The sequence below is a fragment of the Ictidomys tridecemlineatus genome, chromosome 12 (assembly GCF_052094955.1).
Source record: "Ictidomys tridecemlineatus isolate mIctTri1 chromosome 12, mIctTri1.hap1, whole genome shotgun sequence".
NCBI classification, from domain to species: domain Eukaryota; kingdom Metazoa; phylum Chordata; class Mammalia; order Rodentia; family Sciuridae; genus Ictidomys; species Ictidomys tridecemlineatus.
This window is the reverse complement of record NC_135488.1, coordinates 79,075,845-79,091,999: the sequence shown is the minus strand read 5'-3', so window position 1 is coordinate 79,091,999 and position 16,155 is coordinate 79,075,845. Positions and strand designations below refer to the sequence as shown.

The following is a 16,155-nucleotide window of genomic DNA, read 5'->3' as shown; positions in this document are numbered from 1 at the left end:
ACAATCTTATCAGCATCAGCTACATCAGTATCACTACCACTCTACCACCACCATCACCAATCTTATTTTTCTGTATCATCTCATTCCCTTCATGGGTAAGTCCAGTAAAAAATAAAAATTCTTAGGAAAATTTATTTGGCATCCACAACTTCCTCCATATATAATCCAATTCACTCCCAATATCTTCTCTGTAAGAGAGATATTTAACTCATACACTGAAATCCCCTTCTGAAGTCTTTTTTCCTTGTCAAGACATTGGTGACACCATGCCTCACCCCTAAGCACCTCTCCCTGACAGGATATCACATGCTACTCTATCACAAATCACCTTCTCCACATGGATTTTCCTGGCTTATTCAGTATAGCAGATGCCATTCCATAATATTCTGATTATAGCTCCAACTACCTGGGGATTTTCTATGTCCCCATATGTAAGCATATTTGGGCAAATAGTATTTAATATGCCTCTGTTCATCTCTCACACATTGTTGATATTCACTAAATACTTGATGAGATGTATATATCAGAATATATATTTATTTCAGAAATCAAACAATATTCAATGTAAATATATAATTGTACTAGGTGCCAATAACTATTGCTTTAAGAGTTTTTACAGTATTAATAATTAATTCTTACAATAACCTACACAGCATATGTGATTTAGTTTACTATTCTCAGTTTTATATAAGAAGAAACCATGGTTAATTAACTTACCCCAAATCATAAAACTGGGAATTAATGGAGTCAAAAATTTGAGTGCAAAAAATCTAGCTTTCAAGTTCATGAATCTACTATATGGTACTATATTCATGTAAACATTTATCACCTACCCATATGAGCCAAGTTGGATTCATTATTGACACTTCACAGTGTTTGGCTCAGAATCTAGTTCAGTTAGAAAGGAGTAAACATCCTTAAAAATCACTAATAATTATTAAGTATCATAGAGGAAATAACCAGCTGCCACCAAAATGTATCCTTCCTCTTATTGACTACAGATTTGTTGCTGAGCTAAGTATATAGAAGACATTACATTTCTCAGACCTCCTTGCATCTGGTTGCAGTCAAACAACTAGCTCTCAACAATGAATTGTGAGAAAAATTGACCTGTATCACTTCGGAGGCAAATTTTTTAAAGTTTCTTTTCCCTTCAAGGTAGGTGCAGAAGAATTATATAAAGCCCTGTTTGGTAGCAAAGCTAAATGACAAAGGAGTGAAACTGGAGTTTTGAAATGAACTAGATTCCCAGCTCTGCCATTTTTCTTTGGGTTCTTCTCTTGCAAATTTGAAGGGAAAAAAAAAACAATGACAATTAAAGGGAAGAGTGAATGGAACAGGATGTATTTAAGTGAGAGGAGATAGAACTTCCACAGTGCAGGAGGGGACCTGAATAGCAGGAAAACCCATTTTGGTGTGTTAGCTTAGGGGCTTATAGGGATTTGGGGCATGAGTATTGTTCAAAATCTATGTTAAACAGGCATTGAAAAAGTATCAAAGCTATTGGCCATGTCCTTTAGCCTGAGTTTTAATCCTTCATGTAATCCCTTTGGGATTATTTTCCCTGCTTCTCTGGGGAAAAGGAGTTGGTTGGAGTGTTACTACAGTTGAACCTTGTGGTCTTTTACATTTGGAAAAGACCTTGATGGTGCCCATTAATATTTCTACCATAAGCCTTCTGGTGTGTTCTCAGCCTTTGAATAAGAACTTAATTGGAGCCCATTGCCTAATCATTTCTAATTGGACTGTGAGCCATACATTCTCACAGGTTTTATCCTTTTCTCCTTGACTTCCAGGATCTGGTCTATGAAGAGGGTCACAAAATTCTCCCCCTTCAAGGTAACTGGGTTCCTCTATCCACACCATATGCATTTCTTATGCAAATTAAAGATAATTTGCGGAGGAAGGTGACATATCCTGTCCACTTAAGCCAGGCAGGGCTGCAGGTAAGTAGCATCTTGGAAAAGACAGCATGTGAGGGGTCAGCACAGTGGGCCCATTTTATAGAATCATTCCCATAACTTCATGTCCCTCACACCTTTTATCTGTCTGCCCCCTATAAGGAGCACAGGTGTTCGTGAATCCTTCATGGAGCAAAGTCAGAACTGCTGAGAACATTCATATTTGACTTTAAATTAAGAACCTAAGAATCACCTACTTTGCTGAGTGTTTATTCAGTTTTGAACAAGGTTTTCAACATGTATTATAAGCATGTAATAGATGCCAGAAACAGAGAATGTATGTGCTCACTTGAATAATACTATCTAAGAGGAGGTAGGAACTTTGATTTCTGTAAAAAACCATGGTTCAGAGAGTTTGGTTAGTTTGAATATGGTTCTACTATTCAAGAGGGTCTGCCTTCAAAAGCTATATAATGTTACCATAACATGGTGTCTATAACATGCATCTTGCTTTTGACTTTAAACAGTATACATCAAAGTACTTCTTTGCTACTACACCAATATAAACTGTCATCTCATCAGGGCACATGATAGTTTTCAGATAGTATAAATGAAATAAATACTTGAAAAATAGTGTGTATATTTAGCATTTTTGTTTGTATTCATACCACTGAGTACAAGAGAACTTCCCAACAGAAAACCATCCTCTCACTTCTCCCAGACTAAGAGCCTTGATTGGTTTTGAGGTACCCCTGTATGATGGATCACTGTTAGCCTAAGCAAGTCAGGACCATGGGTTCCTCAATTTCTACATACTCTTGCTGTCCAAGTAACAAGTTCATCTGAGAATTGTTGAGAAAGTTTTTCTTCTCTTGTGGAAAGAACAGAAACAATTGATCGATCTTGTCCATTTAAACATGAATAGGATCATGGAAACTGTCCCGTGTATTCTGCAAACATGAAGGAAAGATCAAAACTATTGCAGAGAGGTATGATCAACCTCAGTAATAACTTAGCTCTTTTTGTATGAGGAAAAAAAAATCCTTTGCATGTGAAGTATCTGTTATTTAGTGCTGAAAGTAATCTTTATCAAAGAAACTATTGTTTAGGAATTAATTTTTCAATGTTACCTATATCAATATATACTTACAGCTTATCAGGGTACATTATGGTTTTTAGGACACTTTGAATGATTCTTTCTCAATACTTGAAAATTTTTTATTTACCATAAAGCTATAAATTTATTTTTCATAGCTTATTTTCATAGAAGGAATTTTGCTTGTTCAAAATAAAGGTTTTCACTTGTTAAATATGCATTCATCCTACTTGTGAATTTTTGTGTAATGGAACCTTAGAGAAAAGTAAAGGAGTAGGCAAATCTGTGAGATGGGAAACACCACATTGTTATTTGATATATGAAATATTGAATCAGACAAGTTATAAAATTAAAAGGGGGAAATAGAGAACTTTTTTCCTAGTTTAGCTTCATCTGTGTTATCTTGGATAGTTGATTTATTTATCTATGTCTTGGCTTCCTTGACTATAAGATGGTACTACTGACAGCATGCAGTTTATTGACTGTTGTGAGTTTCCAATGTCATGCACAGTGTAAAAACTCTCAAAAGAAAGAAAAACATAGAACTGTTATTTCATTATTCTCATCAGCTTATAATGATAATGGTCCTGAAATACCAAGGTATCTTTGATAAAGTGTGTGTGTGTGTGTGTGTGTGTATGTGTATATATATATAAAACATTACATATATACATATGTCTTTGAAGTGGTGAAGAGGATCACTGTGTTCTCTAATTTCTTTTGCATGAAAATCTCATGGTAACTAAAATTAAAAATTGGAGGCAATCATTAACTTAACAGCCTTTTAATTTCAAAATACCTTAACTTTAAAGCTATTTTTTAGCTTCAAAGAATGTACAATTTATGGCCTGAGCTATTAATAATGTGAATGCTGAACAACTTTCTACTCTGTCTCCAAAGTTATTTTCAGATATATGACAATGATATAGCAAGAATAAAATTCAACTTTAAGTTGGGAACTTTGAAAAGAAATTAGGGTCTATAGAGAATATTTGTCCTTTGTACAAACTACTTTTAATTCCATGCTCCATCCTGCTAGGTTAAGGGTTATTCTAACCTCAGTGGAGTATAAGAAAATGTAGATGCCCCTACACTCTCTTTTAAGTTATCTTTTTCTGCTTTCAAAATAATAGAACAAATCGATTCTTTAAATGGATAAGACATCAGGTTGGAACTTGATGAAATACTTTGAATCATTGGAAACAGACTGGATAAAGCCATTTGATCTTTGTCTCTTGTGTACTTTATTTTAATTTCAGGAGGTATTTTATATACCCTGCTTTTCAAATCAGGTAGTTTTGCAACTTCAAAATTTGTGTGGGATAATTCTCCCATTGCTTTGATACTAGGTTACTAAACATAATCTAGGAATAAGTTAATATTTAACTTTAATTTAAATTTTTCTGCATAATTTAGTGAGATAAGCATTTAAAAATATAGCTTCAAAACCAAACACTGACACTAAACATACTCTATGTCATGTGAAAATCCATCTTCTTGGGCTGGGGATGTGGCTCAAGCGGTAGCGTGCTCGCCTGGCATGCGTGCGGCCCGAGTTCGATCCTCAGCACCACATACAAACAAAGATGTTGTGTCTGCCGAAAACTAAAAAATAAATATTAAAAAAAAATATCTCCCTCTCTCACTCTCTCTTTTAAAAAAAATCCATCTTCCTACTCTTAGTGCCTTCAAATATAAAAGCAAAAGATTCTCTAGGCTTCCATCTCTTCCAGCTATACAATTTTGTTTTTACAATGTTTATTGTGATCAGTGCTGTCTTGTATAATTACACAGAACATAAGATAAAGTTTCTAATGAAAATAAATTTTCCTTAGAATATATTTGAAGTCTTTAAGGAAAGTAAATTTTCCCTATACAAAAATTAATGAATGTTATGATAAGAAATTTACAAAGAAAGAACATGAAAAATAGTCAGCTAATAAGAAACAAGTTAAATTTGTTAACCACTTAATTGTGAATAATTTAAAATTGTAATAATATTAAGTATTGGTGATGCTTTGGAGACACACATCTCTTATACATTGCTGTAAGGAAGGTGTATTGGTATAACTACTTTGGAGGACAGTTTGGAAACATCTTTCAAAAATCAAATTGCAAATAGTACACCACCTCAAAAGTCCATTTTACTACATTGTTACTGGAGAAACACCTGACTGATTCTTAAGGAGAAAGACACAAAGGTATTTTATGTACTAGAGATACATTTAGGGAAAAAAATACTGATTATCCATCAACACAAGAATCACTAACATGAACTAAAATGTATCCAAACTATGGAATACTATATAGAGAACAATGCAGATTTACTGTGTAAAAATACTTAAGATCTATTTGATTTGATATAGAGAATATAAACATCCTAATACTGAATACATTTTATTTGTTGTATACATGTGCATGTGTATGCCTGGGTGTGTTGGTAAATATACTTCAAAAGGTCTAGAATATTAAAGACCAAATTATGAAAGTATTTCCCTCTGGGAATGCAGGAAGGGCACTGGTATACATGGTAAAGGAACCTTCTCAATAACACCTATCATGTTCACAGGAATAGTGGAATTGTATATTATGTGTGAAGCATTATAGAAAATATCTAAATATTGTATATTATTATAAAAATTTGTCATCAATATATTAACCACAGGTTCATGGATTTTTTTCTTGGATTCTCAACTCTATCCCATTGATCTACATGTCTCTTTTTGTGCTAGTACAGTACTATCTTAATGAACATATTCTTGAATTTCTACCATATCTAATATACAGACTTTCAATTCTGTTTTCTTTATAAAATTACACACAGAATTTTCTCTAAAGCAATATGGCTAAATATCTTTCTTCTTACTGGAAAGAAATCATAAAAACTATACCTATTAAATTGATACTTTATAAATACTTTAACTATTTTTAGAAGCTATAGGGAATACCTTGGCCTATGGGACAATCAGGGGTGCCATACTGATTTCTCTCTGATTTTGTGAACTAGTTAGTTACATTGAAATTTCAAAAGATTTCCAAGGAATTTCAGTCTCAGTCTCTCTTCTTATTTCTTGTTCTCTCCTTTCTTCTCTTTTTCTCACCCCACCCCACCTCTCTTTCTCTTTCTCTCTCTCTCTCTCTCTCTCTCTCTCTCTCTCTCTCTCTCTCTCTCTCTCTCACACACACACACACACACACACACACACATCCTTTCATTCTCTTTTTTTCTCAGTAGCTGATCTTTTATAAAAATTTTCTTGATGACCTATATGGAAATTGTTCAGTTTGCCACTTGTAAAATATTTATTAGTGGAATGATGACAACCATAATAAGTTACATGTATGAGGCCCTTTAGAATTTACAAAGAACTTTTAAATTCTCATCTATTTATCCTTGTATAATATGCAGAAAATATTATCATAACTATTTTATACTTGAAAAACTGAGAACAGGTTGCATAAATCATTTGAACAAACAACAAGTATGTGGCAGAGAGAGAAACTAAAATAAAAGCATTCTAAAATGGCTTTATTTAGTAGATTTGACATGTAATAAACTAAACATATTAAAGTCCACAATTTGAAACTTTCCATCCAAATGCCATCTCTATACTCAAGATAATAAACATCCCCATAACCACAATGGTAATAATGCTTATGCTCTTTGTAATCCCTTCTTTCTGCCATCCCCCTAGCACCAACCCTGTGTTCCCTCCTATCATGTAATCTATAAACTTTTATCACTTTTTTGCATAAAAATGAGGGCTTTTTATTCCAATTACACTTATCTTTTCACTGTGGACTTACTAATGAGGTGATATATATGAAAACAGTTGGCAAACTTTAAACACCAAAGAAATGTTTAGTGTTACTTATTGCTTAATATTGTTAAGCAGAAGAATAAAGAACTTACAGACCAATCACATTTTTCTATAGAAAACTGCATATGTAAGATATTGACTCTGAAGCAGGCCCTAGGAGATCCCCATGGTGAGACTCTCATTAGTCAGATAGAATTGAGATAAAGGGAAGCAGAAGTTAGAAACACTTTATTCTATAGGTTGTAATAACTATATTAAAAATAACAGCAGTTGTCCAACTGGTTGCATTAAGCTATTTAGATGGAGCCAGTATTTCAAACTATCCTATTACTAAATATACAGCATATTTAACCAACAAACTCTTGAGAGAACAGGGCACATTTGACAATGGCACAAAAAGCTATTATCAAAACTAAAATGCTTCTCATTCTCTACTATATCAAATCTATACAAAATCACTTACACTAATTTGTCTCCTTAAATCCCTTTATAAATAGATTCTTGCTCAAAGATCCACATGAGTCTAAGAAATAAAGTAAGCTGTTCAGTTACCTGTTGTGTCTGTTATCAGTTCTATGCCTCCCAGTTCCAAATCCATTCTTCATTGACAGATCTGCAATAACAGAGATGGGCCCTCTAAATACTTTCCTTTGGTCAGTTGGCCTGATTTTCAAGCATTATCAGTAGAGGGCAGTGGAGGAACATTACAAGAGGACATTTTTTTCTCTTCCTAAATCAGGGCTGATCTTCTCCACTAGGTTCCTGCAGTGCAGGTGGCCTCTTGGGAGCTCAGTAACCAGTAGCTCTTCCCAGAAAACCTTGAAGAGGCAGTGCTTTTCTGTGAATACAACTCTTGGAAACCCTTGGGAAGTTCACAGCAAGTTATACAGTACAGAAACTCCCTATGGGCATTGATGTTCCAGAGAGCAGATTTCTGGCATGTACTGCTACAACATCTCAGTGATGTTTATACCATCTTTTATCCATGATTGTTCTCTCTCCAAACAGGCCAGGATCTAAGTCCTGTATTTCCTTGAATACAGCGGAGGATTTTTGACATCTTGTTCTTTCCTTGGTCATCGGATCTAACCTAGAGGTAGAGGCTACTTTATACTGTCATTTCTTTACTTGGTAGAATTTTTATTTTATTGGTCAGTTTCTCATTAAAGCAATCCCCATCAGAGCTAATAATTTTATATAATTTTGTAATCAGAAAACATTTAAATTCCATAAAATTTACTAATGCCAAACTAAAGTGCACACTACAAGAGGTTCTTTTAGTATATTCACAAGGTGTGTAACAATTGCCACTCTCTAATTCCAAAACACTTTTAGTAGCCCCCAAAGAAACCCCATATTCATCAAGCTGTTAGTCCCCATTGTCTCTCCAACCAGAACCTGGTAAACGCTAATCTACTTTCTGTCCCTATGGACTTCTTTCTCTGTTTGCACATTTCATATAAATGAAAACACATAGCATGTGGTCTCTTGTGTCTGACTCCTTTCATACAATATAATGTTTACAAGGTTCATCCAATTTGTAGCATTTATCATATTTATCTTTTCTTTTTGACTGAATCCAACTTTAGGAGATGACTATACCACATTTTGTTTTATTAATATGTCAGTCGGTGCACATTTGGTTTGTTTTTAATTTTTTGCTATTATAAAAATGCTGCTTTAAATATTGAGATAACAAGTTTTTGAGTGAATGTGGGTTTTCAATTCTTTCAGGTATGACAGGAATGAAATTGATGGATTATATGATAACTGTATAATTAACTTTTAGGGGTGATCACACTAATTTCCATTGCTTCTGCACTATTTGACATGCACGTGTACAACAGTGTGTGAGGATTTCAACTTCTCCATATCCTTGACAATAAATATTTGAACATTTCTGTTTCCTTGAATACAGTCATCCCAGTGGGTATAAAGTGGTATATCTGTGTGTTTTGATTTGCATTTCTCTGATTGGTAATGATGCTAAGCATCTTTTCATGTGTCTGATGACCATTTCTTTTTTTTTTTTTTTTTTTAGTGGGGAGGGCTACCAGTAGCCATTGAGCACTCAGCCACTGAGCCACATCCCCAGCCCTATTCTGTATTTTATTTAGAGACAGGGTCTCAGTGAGTTGCTTAATGCCTCATTTTTGTTGAGGCTGGCTTTGAACTCATGATCCTCCTGCCTCAGTCTCCTGACTCATTGGGATTACAGGCATGTGCCACTGTGCCCAGTTAGAATTGTTTAATAGAATTTTTAATGGTGCATTGCCAAAGGTGCACCCCATGTTTACATATCGATATATCCTGCAATCTTCTTGGACTTCTGTATTAGCTCTATTTGTTCTTTTTGGCTCTTTAGCATTTTCTGTTTGTAGGATAATATTATCTGCAATAAAAATACTTTCCTCTATATTCTGAGGGCATCTCACTTTTTCATTACTTTCCCTGTGTAGAACCTCCAGAACGTCAAGTGTTGCTAAAAGTCTATTAATGTTGTTCTCCTATGCAAATATGTTCTTGTTTCATTGCTTTTCTTCATTGTCTTTTGTTCCTCTCTTCCATTTATTTCTGCTCTAATCTTTGATCCTCTTTCCTTTGTTTGCTTTGGGTTTAATATGCTTTTATACTTCAAGTTTCTTAAAGTGGATATTAGTTTATTGATTTAAGTTCTTATTTTGGATGTTGGTGTTTACTCATATAAATTTTTCTTGAGTACTGCTTTCATTGCATCTCATAATTTTTCACAATCTGTAGTTTCATTTTCATTTATCTCAATCTATTTTCTCCTTTTGATTTATTTTTGATTCATTGGTTATTTAAAAGTGCATTATTTAAACTTCCATATATTTATGGGTTTCAAAAATTTTTTCCTTCTATTGATTTTTAATTACATTCAAGAGCACTCAGAGACCATATTTTGTATAATCTCAATTATAAATGAATCCTCATTTGATGGCCTAGCCTAGATGATGCTTGATAATATACTTGAGAAACTTCTGTACTCTGAAATTTGAAAATTATTTTTCTGTAGATATATCATATACATCCTTGATTCCTGTAGGTGTTGTTTATATGTTCTGATTCCTCACTTATCTTCTAAGTTCCATCCATTATTGAAAGCAGATATTCAACTTTCTAAATATTATTGCTGAATTTAGTAATCATAATACTTGTCCCTTCAATTTGTCAGTTTTTGCTTCATATATATTAGAGGTCTTTTATATGTGCGCATATATATATGTATTATGTATGCATATATATGTATATATATTTGTAAATATTAATGAATTAATCCATTTATCCCTTTATAACATTTTCTTCTTTTTTCTAGTAAAACAAAATCTTAAATTTTATTTTATTTTACCTCACTTCTTCTAATTGCTGATTGCAAAACAGTTTTTCCAAACTTTTATTTTTAACATATTTTGCCTTCTTAACTAAAGAGTATTTTGTAGACCGTGTATATCTGGTTTATCTATTCTACAAATATCTGCCTCTTTACTCGGAAATTTAAACCACTTATATTTAATGTAATTAATAATAAGGTAGAATTTACATCTTCCATTTTGTTATCTCTTCTCCACATGTATTATGACTTTCTTGTACCTGTATTACTCCGTTACTGTCTTATGTTCGATGTTTTCTAACATTTCAACTGCATATTTTTTACTAGTGGTTTCCTGGGGATTATAATTATCATCTTAATTTATATTAATCTTATACATGTTAATACTAATTTAATTTCAATAACACAGCTTCTTTTCTGTTTTATGTTGTTAAGGCCATGAGAATCTTTATAAATCATGTGATAATTTTAAATTATTTATATATATTTATTAACACAGACATAGTTATTACTTTGTATAGCTGCCTTTTAAATCATACAGGAAAAACATTTACAACAAAAATATGTTTATATGGTTTCTATGTTTAATTAGGATTATTTCACTAGTATATATTCATTCTTTCTGTGGATTAAATTTACTGCCTCGTGTACTCTCATTTCAGTTTGATACATTTCCCTTAGCATCTCTTCCAGGGCAGGTTTTGCTAGCAACAATTTCAAGGTGTTTTGTTGTTGTTTGTTTGTTTTGTTTTGCCTAAATTTGGGAATATCTTCATTTTCTTCCTTCATTTGTGAAAGATATTTTTGATTGAAATAGAATTCTTTTTTTAATTTTTATTTTTTTGTTTTAATTATTTACACATGAAAGTACAATAACCTTGACATATCGTACATTTGAAATAGAATTCTTTGCCAACAGGTTTTTGTTTTTTAGAACTGTGAACTTTGTACTCTATTACCTTCTTGTTTTCATGATTTCTGATGAGGAAATCAGCTCTTAATCTTAGTGTTGATAACTTGTATGTGATTCGTCTCTTCTCTCTTGCCACTTTCATCATTTTCCATCTGTCTTTGGCTCTGGATAGTTTGACTATGATTTGTGTGGATATGGATCCTATTGAATTTCAAATATTTGAATACAAAACTTCCCAAATTTGATTTTTTGAGAAAGAATTAATCCACATGAGCCACAATATTTCAAATATTTTTATATCCCTTTCTCTTCTCCTTACATTGTCTCTTGATTCCTGAAATTCTCTTTATTTTTATTTATTATTTTTTCTTTGTATTCCTTAGATGAGATAATGTCAATAGACCCATTTTCAAGTTCAATGATTTGTATTTCTGGTCAAATTGACTCTTAATCCATTCTAGTGAATTTTAAATCTTATTTATTGCATTTTTCATCTACAGAATTTCAATTTGGTACATTTCTATAAATTTTGTCTTTATTGAAATTATCTATTTAGGGAGATACCATTGCTTTAGATTTTTAGAATTTGGATTATTATTATTATTTATTACAGTCCTTTTTTTTTTAATAACTTTGAGGAACAAATTCAGTAAAATCTGTATTTGTTGTCATGAATGGTCATCAAGTAATTATTTGGTCATTTGGCAGTCAGCTAATGATTGAATAAATTTTTCTGAACATTCCAGAAGCCAATAAATCTCATTTTTTTGAATGAGCTCTGTGTTTTGTCACATGCCTTGAACTCTCAACCCAGGAAGTTTATAATTCTGTCCTAGCTTTCATTTTCTGCTTGGACAGAGTTGGTAGAACTGTCTAAAGTGAGAGTTTAGTATCTTTTCTGATCTTTCAGGAGCATGCCCACAGGCCTACACATTCACTTGGCTCCTTAGAATCCCAGGAGTACATCAGAGCTTTTAATAAATTCTCCCTGGTTAGTACAGGCAACCTGGTTTGAACTCAACTGTTCATTTATAATTCCTATGTGGGTTCTGTCTCCTGATTTAAATCTGACTAAAATGCCTGTGGTATATCCTGTTAAGAAATGATTGAGTTAATCAAATACACTCACTTAGAAATCTGAATAGATAATACTGAGTCTCTAAGGTCCTTATTAATAGGCTGAATTAAAAATCATGATATAGAAAAATCTGAAAAAGCCACAGTAACTCTGCAAATCATGCTTATGAAGACTAATGATTATGTCACCATAGAGAGGAAAGAGGAGAGGTGGCAAGAGAGAAGCTTGGACAGTAGATTTTGAGGTGCCCATCATGACGATTTCCCTAAATTTTCAGACCACACAAATTTTCTTGGAGGGCTAGAGTTGTGGCTCAGTGGCAGAGCCCTTGCCTAGCATGTGTGAGGTACTTGGTTCAGTTGTCAGAACTGCATATCAATATATAAAATAAAGTTCCATTGACAACTAAAAAAATATATTTTAAAAATTGTTCTTGAAATATCGTCTTTATCTTAAGCTAATATGAATCTAATATGTATTCCTTGAAATTGATTCATGCAAAAACAAAAGCTAGCTTTAGCCTTGCTTTCTATGACCTGAATAGTCTGGCTTTTCTTCCCTCAGGAGCTCCCCGTCACCACTCTGCACCACACACCACTGAGTTTCTCTGTCTTTTGTAAACTCACTCTTCCATGTAGAAAGTACCATTAGAGCTGAATTAAAAGATCGCGAATCTGGGCGTGGAACTATTAAGTCCAAATCTCAAAATAATCTTATAGTTTTGATAATAACTTTATTTTTCTTCATTAGTAAAAAGGAAAACATAAAACCCATAGTGAATGACTATTATGATTAGATTATATAATCTATGGAAAGTACTATTATGCTGAACACATTTTAAGTTCTCCATAATTGTTAGTGAAAACTCCTTCTCCATCTCTACCTACTCCAAGTCTTACTCACACAGACCCACATAAATCTATCTTCCATAGAGAAGTTTAAATATAATATCCATGAAAGCCAAATAAAACTGTACTGTTCAAGATTAAACTAAGCCATGTTGGCTGGCACAAAAAAATATTCTCAATGATATGTATTGATTAACTGATGAATTACATATCCCATACTATCCCAAACTTCAGCAACTTACTCCTATGTGTAATGGCTGAGTGTTATTTAAAGGTGCTACTTATTCTTTTTTCCCTCTAAATTAGGTAATATTTCTCCCTTCCCCTCTTCTCTCTTCTTCCTCTTTCTCCCGCCACCCCCCCACTCCCTCCATGTCCTCATTCTTCTTTTGTATTCTTAAAGTAGCTGGCATAGTGTGGGAAAATAACAAGTATTCCAAAATACATACTGATTTAGTAAACAGCACTTCATAGGTCCTAATTCTTCTATTAGCATAAAAGTATTCGATTTAACCTAAAACTTAACTAAGCTTATCCATCTTTTCTGTATGCATCCTACACAAGACATGTTACTTTCTGAACTCTAAAAGCTGAACAGCAATGCAATTTTCTCCTTTGGCTCTTTCTCCTCCTAAATCTTTGACATTAACTGTCACTCACTGTCAGAAAGGCTGACTCTTAATATGAACCTATCTTTAAACCAAGGATAAATGCAAGCCGAGTTGCACCAAGTAATGTTATCTCTCAGCCTTCACAATGGTTATCTATTCATGAGTTCACCCTTCAGAAGAGGTAGGATTTCCCTGAAAGATCCATGCCTCGGTAGTCAACCCCCTTCTAGCATGTCAGTGTTCAGTCCACTAACCATGAAAACACACATAATCACACAAAAAGGGGAGAAAATTATTTTGATGGAATTTCAAGTAAGTGGTAAACAGCAATTCCATATCTGAACTTTTGAGGGGAAATCAGAAAAAGTAATAGGAAGAATTTTTTTTTTAAGGATAACAATAAGAGAAAAAAGAATTCGCACAGACCTTGGAAAAATGGTGTGTTTTTAGAGCATTTGAAGTTAAATTATCTATAGGTTCAATGATAGAGACTTTTTAGAACTGCCCCATGAAAGCCTAAAATTGACAAAGTATGTGTTAAATAAGCATTTTTTAACTTAGATAAACAAAGAAAAATAAGCCATACATATGAGTTATTAGTCTTAAAGGAGATTATTATAGTGAGGATGTAAGAAACCGGTAACAGATACTCCATCTGAAGAATATATGCTAGAACACCTCTATGTTCCTTCCCTTTGGAATGCTACACAGTTGATTCACATCCTTATTAGGATGCTGATGATAATCAGACACTTGGGTCATTCCATCTGAATTCTGTCTGGGAATCTAGCTGTAATTACCTACTGAACTACAAAAACAAATCATTAAGTTAAATAACTTTTGCTTCAGAATTTCATAATTCCCATTTTCGTGTTGAAAATTTCACCAGAATTGGATCAATCTAGCCTACATAGACTAATCTAAACCATGGTGGTTGATCTTCTCAGTATAAAAGAAATTAGTGATTTTCTAGAATAGTCCATTTCAGTAAAATGAAGGTTGTGATGGATAGTTAGCCTGAAGCTGGGATATTGATTACAGCATTTAGCTGATGAGAGTGAAATTAGATTAGTCTCCACTTGAGAACTTGGACCCCCAGCTGGATAAGAGGCTGAAGGGAAATTGCACAAGGCAAGATGATTAGTTTGTTTGTACATCTTGGTAATCTGTCTCCCACTTTACCTCACACCTCTGTATAGAGGATTCACCTCTTGCTGTGCATTTCCCTTTATAAAATAAAGATACTTTTGCTTAATTTTCAATGAACCAAAAGAGAGCATTCAATTCGCTATCAACAGAAAATTAAGACTTCACCATGCTTTCTCTGCACATGAGTGATCACCAGCTAGTTCTAGCCTAAGTTTTGTAAGGGCAAACTGAACCATGGAACACCTCATGGGGGCTTATGGTGGGGAGGAAATGAGGCTGCTATGAAAAAGAAATAGTTATTTCTTAGCTTCAGAAAAATGTCAGCATTTTGATTAATATAATATTTTAATCAGCAAGTTAATTCAAAATTTAGTTTCTTAAAAAGTTGCATTCAGTTCCCTGCTCTATATCTGCCCTTCCAGTGCCTACTTGTGTCTCTTTCAAGACCCATAATAAGCAATACATTCTGTGGAAGATCTTACTTCCCTTGATCTCTATCTCATACAACCAGCTACCAGGGCTATGCTACATCTCCTGAGGTTAGTGTCCTCACTTCTAAAGGCAATAAATTTAGTGTATGACAGAGCTACACAAGGAAATGGGAGGGGAATAAAGTGAAGTAGAGAAAGAGAATAAAATACTAATGCATAGCAAAAGAAAGAATGAATAAAAAGAAGAAAAAATGGAGTAAAAGAAGAGCTGATAAAAGAGGAATAATGTTAGAACGTGAATGAGAAGAACTTTTTGAAGATTAAACACAGGCTCTCTGCTCCTTACTTTTTAGGAAACTTTAGAAATATCATTTGCTCTTAGTTTCCTTGTGTATAAGAGAGATTGGTATCCACCTGACCTCATTCCTTGGGTTTCCATAGAAATCCAAATGACACAAAGCAGTGAAAGTGATCTGTGCTCTGTAAGTATTACAAACCTCCATACTCCAGGTTTTCATCTGTCATATTTAAGCTCTCCACCCTGAGGTTTGGATGAAATTTAGTTCCACAATCAATGTGGATGTTAGTTACTAATACATACATGGATAAAAATACAAATAAGAAATGAATACCAAAACAAGATTGCAAAACTTCAACAAGGTTCCCTGGAAATATACAAGAAGGGAATGTGAGAAGATACAGCCCTAGAAGTTTAGCCATCATGAAGTCCAGGTTGTGTGTGCCTCCTCTGAATGGACTTCTAAAAGAGTTACAGGGGAAAAGTATGATTTCCTTGAGTTAGAGATACAAAATGAAGGTCAGTGGCAATATTTTACATGGAAATGACTATTTAAAAAAATATGTGGAATGTGAATGACTGTCTTTAAGCAGATAGATGTTCATCCAGATGACACTGTCTTACCATTGCTCACCTGTACTCCTTTATAAAATAAAG

The 16,155-nt window shown here is 33.5% G+C and overlaps 1 long non-coding RNA gene across 3 annotated transcripts in view; it reads right to left on the bottom strand.

Annotated features, from left to right (window-relative positions):
- LOC144369601 (uncharacterized) overlaps positions 1-16,155 on the bottom strand; it is a 368,880-nt gene that overhangs the window by 323,858 nt on the left and 28,867 nt on the right. Inside the window, exon 3 of one of the 3 annotated variants that reach the window (XR_013429391.1) lies at positions 7,370-7,431. The exons of the other annotated variants lie outside the window; for them this stretch is intronic. This is a non-coding gene — a long non-coding RNA (uncharacterized LOC144369601). Of the gene's footprint in view, positions 1-7,369; positions 7,432-16,155 lie in introns of those variants that run through there. 3 annotated transcript variants of the gene reach the window in all.